We start from the raw sequence: 10965 nt of genomic DNA, 5'->3' as shown, positions 1-10965 counted from the left end.
GGTCAGTAGGGGAGGTCATGCTCTGGGGCAACCAGCATGGGTTCACCAAAGGCAGGTTCTGCCCGACCAACCTGGTTGCCTTTTATGACCAAGTATCTAAATCCTTGGATGATGGTGTTGCCGTGGACGTAGTCTTTCTAGACTTTAAGAAGGCCTTTGACACTCTCTCACCCCATCCTCATCAATAAATTAAGCAACTGTGGCACTGATGCCTGCACAGTTGGAGAGGTAAAAAAACTGGCTGATGGGGTGCACCCAGAGAGTAGTTGTGGATGGGTTGTACTCAACCTGGTGAGATGTGAGCAGTGGGGTCCCCCAGGGCTCGGTCCTCAGGCCTGCACTGTTTAACATCTTCATCAGCAACTTGCGTGAGGGGGTGGAAAGCAGCTGTCCGAGTCTGCTGATGACACTAAGATATGGGGCAAGGTGGACACACTTGAAGGGAGAGAGAGGCTGCAGCTAGGTTTAGACAGACTACAAAATTGGGCAGATGAGAATAGGATGGGGTTCAACGTAGACCAATGCAGGGTGCTGCACCTGGGGAGAGGGTATCCACAGCATACGTACAGGCTGGGGAGTCCCCTATTGAAAGCACAGAAGCGGAAAGGGATCTTGGAGTCATTATTGACTTCAAGATGAACATGAGCCGCCAATGCCAGCCTGCAGCCAGCAAGGCAGCCGTACCTTGTCATGCATCCAAAGATGCATCTCAAGCTGGTCCAGAGAGGTGATGCTCCCCCTTTACGCGACTTTGGTCAGGCCGCAGCTGGAGTACTGCGTCCAGTACTGGGCACCGCGCTTCAGGAGGGATGTGGACAACATGGAGAGGGGTCAGAGGAGGGCCACCCACTTGGTGAGGGGGCAGCAGGACGGGCCCTATGAGGAGAGAATGAGGGACCTGAACCTGTTCAGCCTCAGCAAGAGGAGGCTGAGGGGGGACCTAGTGGCTGCCTACAAACTTATCAAGGGAGACCAACAGCAAATAGGTAGAGCCTCATCACCCCAGGTGGTGCTGGGGAGAATAGGGAGCAATGGTAATAAGCTGATGGAGAATAGGTTTAGGTTAGCGATCAGGAGGCAATATGTTAGAGTTAGGGTGGCCAGAATCTGGAACCAACTTCCCAGGGAAGTGGTCCTCACCCCTGCCTTGGGCAGATTCAAGTGGACGTTGGATGAGCACCTGTCTGGGGTCTAGTGAACCCAGCATTCATTCCTGGCTGTGTCGGGGGGTCAGGCTAGATGATCTGTTCAGGTCCCTCCTGACCCTAGCTACTACTACTACTATGGTACTTCATAGCTTTATTCCTTCCACATTGAAAAGCCTGGATCACTTTGCAATTTTTTCTTCAGAGTTAATTGCATTGTCTGTGGAGAATAGAGCCAAAGCTTTGAGGTGTGTTGGCTGTGGAAAGCTCAACAAAATTTACGTCTGTAAAGCGGTGACAAGAAGGATACTAAGCCATGGCCGTCTGGACCCCGAACCAAGTATCAAACTCTCACAGTTGTGGCCTAGACCAGATAAAGGCAAAATTACACGACTCCAAAAAACATGTGAACATGCGCATTGATTGCTGCGCTCTTCGGTGGAACAGCTGGGCGCATCTAAAGCAAAACAAGTGCTTGACTGGTTTATTGATAAAAATGACACCCTTCTGTGAGTCCCCTCTCCCTTTTTTTTCCCACCCACCTTGTCTTCTGCATTGTGCCAAACCTTATTGTTACCAGAGCCAAGAGTCCCAACCTCTCAATTCTGAGGAAATAAGTGTCTGTCATGAGCACAAGCCAACTACAGGCTTTAGGCAGGTGTATCCATTGCCTACAGAGGATGAGACTTTCCAAGAGAAACCAGTTAAGTACTGATGTACTGCTTTCCCAACTAGCTGGCTAGAAAGTGAGGCAGTCGGGCGACTTGCCCAAGGTCACGCTGAGCTAATAGCTCAGCCTGAGTATAAAGCCTTGGATCATCTTGGCTCTTTGTACTTTGTGCTCCTGACCAGCAGATCAGAGTAAGCCTTAACCTGGAGGTCAGCAGTAAATACCTTTATACATGTGCAGAATGGCAAAATAGAGGTGGCTTACATAGCAGCTGGGCCCTCGGCGGCTGCTGAGCACCATGATGGGTCTGGGTTGAAGATGCTGTAACTTTTCTGCCCAAGTGCTTCAGTGTTTCATTGACTGAGGGTATAGGAGACTCCTGCTCTCACTTCCTCGTGTCCCAAAGGCATTGTCTCAGCCTCCTGATGGTCTCTGTAGCCTTCAGTTTTGCAGCTTGGGCTTGGATATATCTTGTTTAGTTGGCATATTGCTGCCTGTGATGTGATCCGTTTTCTACTTGCCTGCTATAACCCTTTGTATTTCCACTTCTGTTCCCTCTTGGACATGTGCCTCCCTTTTATTCCAACAATGCCTTCCTTTCCCCAAAGGTCATACCCTGAAATGCAAATTTTTTTTTTTTTTTTGTTGCCCACTGGAGAACACTTTATTGTACCTCTCTGCCTCTTCCTACCTGGCATGAGGCAGGGCTGCTCTGGAGCAAATCTGAGGTGCTACAGCCCCCCAGCTACAAAAACTTTGCTCTCTAGTTCACACTGGAGCTGTGAATAGTGCATCAGCCAGTTGTCATAATGCAGCTCCTCAAACCAACGGCAAAATGTGCTCCTGTGGCATTGGGAAGACGTATATCGGTAGCCACCTTCATCACTTCCCTTCTAGTGCATTGCTTTCTGCACCTTCACTTGTTTTCAGGCCGGTAAATGCATAGAAATAAGGCAGTGCCTGATGCTGTGAGTACTGCTGCGCTGTGAAAAGAACGACAGCAAGCTCTGAAGTGTTCAACGGGCCGGCATCGGGCAGTCTTCACTGTAAATCGGTACTGGTGCTTGCAGTGCAATGGAGGAATTGATTCCAGGTCTGATGCTTGTGGCATAACTGGTGGTTGCTGAGAGGATTTCAGTCATTTCTAGATGGGAGGGCCCTTCCTGACCTCAACATTGGGACTCTTGGTGTACCTGGTGCAGGGGGTCTTTTTCCAAGTCTGGGCAGAGCTCCTGTGGGGGAGTACAGCTGCAAGTCCCAGTGCAGGCAAGGCCTGGGAGAGATGCCAGAGACCCAGCTACCTCTGCAGGTCCTGCTCCTGGTAAGGCTGCCACTCTCCAGCACTGACATGCAGCAATTTCGAGCAAAAGCATTTGACTTAGCATGGCATTTACTCCATTTAATATAAAAGGTTTAATGTAACCTCTGTGTGACCGCGCGAGGTGGCTGGTTTGAAGAGTTCTCGGCATCTTGCTGCTGCTTTGTGTGGGAGGACATTTATAAATCTAAACCGTGAAGACAGCTTGCTAGGAAACAGCTTAAATAATTGAGCAATGAAAGCTACCTGTGATCTTGGGAGAGGGCTGGAGACTGACGAGCTGGCTTTGGAGAGGACAGCTGTCAGGTCACCGGCTAGTGAGGGGCCATCCAAGCAGCCTGCTAAAACCGCGTGCAGTCCCCATCCTGCAGACACGTGGTCCCGTCGAAGCTGATGCATCAGGAATGTCTCCAATGCATACCAGCATCCACTGGTAATTTGTGTTGTGGGCACTTGTGTGGCCCAGGATTGATCATGCTAGGGTTGTGTTTGCACAGCCTCTGTCCTGTGCTCAGGACCCCTGCTATGAAATGCCCCCCTGCTTTTTCACTTCTGTTTAACATGCACTGGATCCACAGCTGCCCCAGATACAGCCCTGCATGCACACCAAGAAGCATGCAGGATCATAGGAAAGTAGGGCTGGATGTGCCCTCGCAAGGCCATCCGGACCAACCCCCTGCTCAAGGCAGGATCATCCCGGACTAACCTAGCCCAGCCAAGGGTCTGTCGAACCTGCTGTTGAAAACATCCAAGGATGGAGACTCCCCAGCTTCTCTAGGTGCCTCATGCTTGATGGAGATTTCGCCCTCATCTCCAGCCTCAGTTTCCTCTGCTGCAGCTTGAGGCCTTTGTTGCTAGTCCTGTTTTGTGTGGAAGGATGTACTTAATTTTCTAAGCTCATCAGACGCATGCTTAAGGTACAAACAGATGTAACAAATTGATATCAGATGTTTTTTGATGTGACGCTTGTATGGAAATAACTTATCTCTGTATGCTTCTGTAGTAATACGCAGGTAGCAAAACCGTTCCAACTCGAGGTTCGGGGTTCATTCAGGATGCAGGTTTCCTGTATCACCGCTGATGTACCGGTAGCATTACAACAGCTGTTGCACGCTCTCGACCAGCAGATCCCCTTCCCCTTTTCAAGTGGGTCAAATAAAGCTTTGTTCAGTTTTTAAAGAGTCAGACATCGCCTGGATAGAAGTATGCTTGCTGTCTGCGTGGAAGTCAATGGCCAAGGGTTTGGCATATCAAGCTGCAGATCTTGCAAAGATGTCTTTTAACACTGCGCTGGAGACTTTCCATTTAAAAAAAAAAAGACCCATTTTAAGAGCACAGGTGAACGGGGAGCTTCCAGCATTGAAAATCATTGAAGCGCACAAAACATTTCAGTGTTGGCCAAATGAACTGTATCATCCAATTATTTTCAATTACAATTACGATCCCTTCCTTAATGTTTTCTTATGCTGATACCAGTGTTGCTAATGTAGCCAACTCTGGCTTTATGATCCCTCTTGCTGCAACATGCTGTGCTTAATTGCTTTGTCTCTGTAACAAACAGACGTTCTGAACAATTAGACAATACTTTGAAAGCGAGGTAGGAAAATAGCTGAAGATCTTTCATTTTAATGATGTCTGGGGCACCCCATGGTTTTGAATCAATGCTGGAATACTATTCTTTGATAGCCTTCCATAATTTTAAACAAGATCTAATACATTTATATTTTTATGTAAAGTTTTGGAGGGAAAGACCCTAGTTTGCTCTTTCCTAAGTTTTAACTGAGGATCACAACTCTCCTGTGAGTCTCACTTCATTTCTTACTCAGCTGTCCATCTCTGTTCAACAAATCGCTTAAGCAGATGTTTAAGTGCTGTGCTTAATAGGGATAGACTTTAAGCACATGTTTAATGTGGTGCTGAATTGGGACCTCTTGTTGGAAACGAGCCATCTTGTGTTTTAGGAATTGAAAGCTGGCAAAAGCAGTGTTAGATAGTTTGTACAGAATTACAATAGGCTGCATATTATTTTCAGTAATAAGGTGATTTGCCTCCTATATATTTCTTCCTTGGGAAATTTAGGAAACTAGAAAGGAACAATAGTCCCACAGAAAATGGAAGTGAATTTAAGGGGGGGGGGAAAAACAGCACCTGAACTGATTTATCCCTTTGAATGCTATTCAATATTTTCATTAATGACCTGGATGATGGAATGCAATGTACACTTATAAAATGTGTAGGTGACATGGAGTTGCAGGCACTTTGGAGGACGGAATCAGAATTCAAAATGATCTTGACAAATTGGAGAGATGGTCTGAAAGCAACAAGATGAAATTCAATAAAGGCAAGTGGAAAACGCTGCACTTAAGGAGGAGAAATCAAATGCACAAAGACATGCACAATAATTGGGTAGGCAGGAGAAGAGCAGAAAATGAGCTGGAGGTTATAGTGGATCACAAGCTGAATGAGTCGACACGATGCTGTTGCAAGGCAGGGAAGATGTCATTTGGGGAGGTATTATCGGGAGTGTTCGCTGCAAGACAAGGGAAGTCATTATTCAACTTGGCTCGGCCCTGATGAGGCCTCTGTTGGAGTCCTAGATTGGGTTTTGATCATCATATTTCAAAAGCTTCAGAACAAGCGGAGCATTTCTAGGGGCAAATAGCACCAGTGCTAAGGGGTTTAGAAAATGGGATGCACGTGGGAAAGTGTAAAGAATGGGTTTAAGGGGTTTAAGGAATTTAACCATCATCTCTCCCTAAACAAGTCTTTGAAGTGCTTTAAAACAATAGCACTTTACAACTGATCCTCGGTAACAGGTTTGGGTTTTTTTCTGTCTGTTTTTATTCTGCTCTTAAAGAAAGCTAAACTGCTGTAACTTTTAAACCTGATTCTTTCAGGGTTGAGTTACAGCAGTCTAGCTCCAGCCTATAGCACAAGAGAAGATGGGCAAGAAAGTTAAGAGGATCAACTGATGTGCACTCCCGAGTGGCAAGTTTTCCCCCTATCTGCTGCTTTTCAAAAACACTTCAAAGCTACAAGCAGATGTGCTACTAGTCTTGGAAAGAGAAGTGTGAGTGGTGTAACAGTGCTCTAATACACAAAAAGCTGTTTTAAAGGAGTGGGAGGAGAGATTGAGAAGCATTTTGATGGACAGCAAAGCAGAGAGCTCTGATATTGGGAAAACTGTTGGGATGGTGAAACTGCTGCTTGTGGCATCTCCTTTTGCTCGATTTGCATCCATGCTGTGGAAAGAACTGGGTGATTTCTTCCACCCTGGTCTCCACGATTTAAATGAACATAATACAGGAGTACGACCAGCCATCCTGATGCTGCTGGATCAGCCTGCTGCACTGTGCAACACAGCCACAGATGCATACTTGGCAGCTTAAATCTTCTTCACAATTACTACCGTAATAATATAAGGAGTGCTCTTAACAGCCAGCTTCCCGGTATGACATGCGAGACAAACAGATCAGCTCTGCTGCCACCCGCCTTTATTAATACAATTTGCATAGCATTACCATAATGCTTTCCGATTTTTATTTTAAAAACTATTACTCTTGACAGCCTCCCTAACGTAAACAAGCATCTGTGGCATGCGCCGAAACACAGGCTTCTGCAAGCCATTCCAAGCAGCCTTTTTGATAAAGAAGGAAGCAAACCATTTTAATGGGCCACTTTAAACCTCAAAAGATCAGATGAGAGAGCTGGTCCCGTTTATGAGAAATGCACTGGGTATTTAAGTGGACACCTGAGTGCACTTGATTGTGCTGATTATACCAATCTGGCTCATGATGAGACCTGGCTGAGTTTGGGAATATTTGACATATCTCCAGCGCCGGCTTCTTAATGACAGCTTTTGGCATGGGCTGCTGCATGAGCCTGATTCTGCTCTGTGGGAAGCTGGGTTAAGCCTGACTTCCTCAGGTGCAACTTAGGTCTTCCAAGCCCTTTTATTTTGGGGAAATGCTCTAGTTGTGTCCTTTTACTATGGGCAAGCCAAATCCGGCTCCTAATGCTCTGATTTGTCTGTCCTGAATAACATGCTGACAAAGGCCTTCGGTGGATGGCTCTACCGATACTTGTTTGGGCCACAGGAACCAAGATGCTCACTGAACTTCTTTAAAAAGATCCAGCGAAAAGACTTTAAAACACTTTCCGTTTCTTTGTCAATCCAGAACTAGTTTGAGTTTTTCCAATGTTTACCACTTTGGGTGCTGAGAAATTTTGAAATTTTTGCTGCTTATTCCAGTACCAACATGGGAGCTCAGCTTTTTGGAAAAAATCTGGTCCCTGATGCTTATGAAAATGGTGTTTTATACACTGCCCCAGAGCTGGCCAGCATTTTACCACCTTAGACAAGAGTCCTTCTTCATGAAACTTTGCCTTTTTCTTTAAAGGTGATTGGTGTGTCACTTCTTGGGCGTTCAATTTGAGAGGCTTTAGAGAAGCCTGACTTCTTATATATTTATTTATTTTTAAGTGCTACATATGAGGTCCCGTTGAGATGTCTGAGACCCTGCAAAGCTGAGGACCCTAAACTGGCAAGTTCATCCTGTAAATCTTGGTCTGACGTTGTAAAGTAGACTATGTTGAACTAGGCTGAGACCAAAACACCCATCTTTATTGGTGACTTATGGTAATCTGAAGGGTTTGAGCCCATGTCTTCAGGAGTGGTTTGCAACAATCAGGTGTCTATGGTGTATTTCACCAAAGTGCTTCATCAGCTTAATGTGAGAGGCAAGAATGTCTTAGGGTGACATCTTTTACTGGGCCAACTATGTGGTTGAGATAAAGTTAGACCAGCTTAGTTTATCCCAACCGCATATCTTTTATTGGACCAACTATATGGTTGGGATGAAGTAAGCTAACTTTATCTCAACCACATAGTTGGTCCAAAAAAAGATATCACCCTAAGAAATTATTGCTTCTTGCATGATTTCTGGACCATCACAGCAATGTTGTTCTTATGACTAATGTTAATGAATGCAAGTCCTCCCTTCTCCAACCACCTTACAACTAGAAATGATGCCCAGGAGTCCTGAGCTCCTGTTCTAACTTGCTCATAAGTTTTAACTCCCTCTGCCCCTGGAGAGTCCCTTAAAATAAAGGACCTGAAAGTTAATGTAAAGTCTAACCTGATTTATGACGATCAGACAGACAAGTGCTCCCACTTCTCAGATTCAGAGCTGTTTGCTGTGAAGCAGGAGACTTGGCTGTCAGTGGGAAAACTATTTGATATTGCCTGAGTTTCTCAACCACAGCATAAGTACAGTGCTCCCTACATTGCAAAACATTTATACATGGTATCAGTAGGGTAATTACAACAGTGATTGCAGAGTAAAGCCAAGCGTTTCAATCAGTTGTTCTGAATCTCACAGTAAAAACCTTGTTTCTGTGACAAAGTGAGGTGAAGAAAGCCTCTTTGGGAAGTTATGTCGAGTCAGTTTAGCTTTGATTTGATCTTATGTGCGTGTTCCAGTGTGTTGTCTTGTCTGCTGTGGAAAGCATTGAAAGAGCAGCTCAATTCCAGATGGGAAAAATGGAAAGCTAGTCAAATGATGACTTTGTGGGAAGATAATTAAACCCAACAGCCTACATAGTACTGCAGAACAGGGCACCCTTTGGGTGACTGATGATATGTGCATGCATGGCATGCTGTTTGTAAAAGGACTGGGGTGGACCAAACAGCCAGATCAAGGGTGGCTTGCAGAAATCTCCAGACCTGGGAGTGGCGACGTTTCTATGCAGAGATCCCCTTAAAATTTAGACTGGAATGTTTTTTGTCATATTCTCTTAACTTGTACTTTTCAAAACCCACCTTTCCATTTTTACTGCTAGAAACGAGTTCCAGCTGATTTTCTCACCAATTGTTTAAATGTCTAATAGGAACACTTATGGCTGATCCCAAATAAGATGAATTAGAGTTCACCATTGTTGTCTTCCTTACGGTAAAGTCTGGATGTGCAAGACCAGTGGCTTTTCCTGAAAGCGCCAAGTGTTTAGTGTGTATCCCATTACCTAACTTTAAAAAAAAACAAACAAAAAACACCCGTCATCATTTAAGAATGAAGTGTGAGAGGGGATTGACTTGTCAATGATCTCAATTTGCTTCCTTTATGAGTTTGGGTTGTTGATGAGCAGTTTATATCTCTGTTCCCCCTGTCCCTGCCTCTTCATAAGCATACAAAATGTCTGGACTTGCTGTCAACTTCATGAAAGCCAAGATGCTTTACCAAGTCACCCCAAAACAACTGGCTGCTCCTCCACATAGTACAATTAGAAGGCAACTGTTGGAGAAGGTTGAGCATTTCCCCTGCCTGGGTAGCCACCTTTCCCAAAAAGGTGATTCAGCACTGGATAAAATCTGCCAGTGCTGCCTTTTGGGTGTCTCTGAAACTGTGCCTTGTTGTATAACAAGACATTCCTACTGTGTTGTGCTCCTGCTGTGCTCGTCCCCTAGCCAGTAGCAGGAGGAACATAATGGATCAAGTCCTTCCTTAGCTGAATGGTACCGATCATGTTCTTCAGTGTTGGCAAGGGGAAGAATATAAATGTTGGCCTTTGAAGCAGGCTCACAGAAGCATGCCCCTATTTGCCCTTTATTCAGTGGTGTGTTGGAAAGCTTGGCATTTTTATTCAAAGGTGGACGGTGCATTTTGCAAGCTACAGTTGCAGAATTCAAGGAGAGGAGGTGCGGCGCGTGTAACATGAGCTTGCAGAAATCAATTCTATGGTTGAGAAAGTATCAGTGACCCTAAACAGAACTAATAATTAGAAGAGAGCTTCTCGCAAGGGTATATTTGCATCATCTCTAATGTGGCTGCAAACCAAGGGGAACTTGCAATGTTATTTATTCACACCACAAAATAATTTCAAGCCGAAACATCTTTGATGGCTGTGCAGTGAATGACTCCTGCAGTTTTAGATGAAATGAAAGATGTAGATATAGGCTGGGAAAAGTTTCTATAGAATCCCTTGGCTGCAGAGCACCTGATATTAAAGCCAAGTGTGTTTGTGAGATTTATTGGAAATAAATTAGCTTAAATTTATTGCAAATTATTGATTTTAGCATTCGGAGGTTAATGAGTTTTGCTCCTTCATTCAGCATTCCTGATCTTGGGAGAATAATGAAATTGCCTGAAGATACAAACCATTCAATTAAAATAAACAGATGACTTGAACATGCATCATAGCTGATTTGGGGTTTTCTTATAATTTTTTTGGGGCATGTTAACATCTCATGCTGCTTTAATGTGTTAAAACTTGAAGTTATTTAAGGAGATAAGAATCAGCAATTACTCTTTTTCTTTAAGTTCCATTTTGTACAGAAGCTAGAAAGATATACAACCTCTATCAAGACACCTTGCTTTCAGTATGTTTAAAACCTTTGGTGTCTTATTGATGGAAATTAAACTCTGAGGGAGATGAAATTATGTACACTAGATTGACAGATCTGGATCGATTAGATACCCACACTAGAGAGAGATGATAAGACCGACAGGGAATAGGAGGCTGCAGTGACTTACTTCACTTGGAAACCTTTGTTTATTAATGAAGTTTTCTAGTCCAGATGACACGCTTTATGATGTGCTTTCCATACCCTAGAATCTGACTTTTTGCTATTTTTCTGGTGTCTTGCAAGAAAAAATGAACACTGGTTCCCACAGTAACTGAGAGCAGCGATCTGTGCCAGCACAATTGCTTCCCTAGAGACTGCTCCTCTCACCAGGGATTGCTGGAGCAATATATTGCAGCTTCCTGCCACCCTCCAGCTCTGGGATTTTCTTGCATGGAGGGCAGAAGAGGCAAGGGGCACCCAGCAGGTCTGA

Source organism: Gavialis gangeticus, unplaced genomic scaffold, assembly GCF_001723915.1.
Source record: "Gavialis gangeticus isolate Ggan-Ray unplaced genomic scaffold, GavGan_comp1, whole genome shotgun sequence".
NCBI classification, from domain to species: Eukaryota; Metazoa; Chordata; order Crocodylia; family Gavialidae; genus Gavialis; species Gavialis gangeticus.
The sequence above is the reverse complement of the archived record's forward strand: the minus strand, read 5'-3'. Positions refer to the sequence as shown.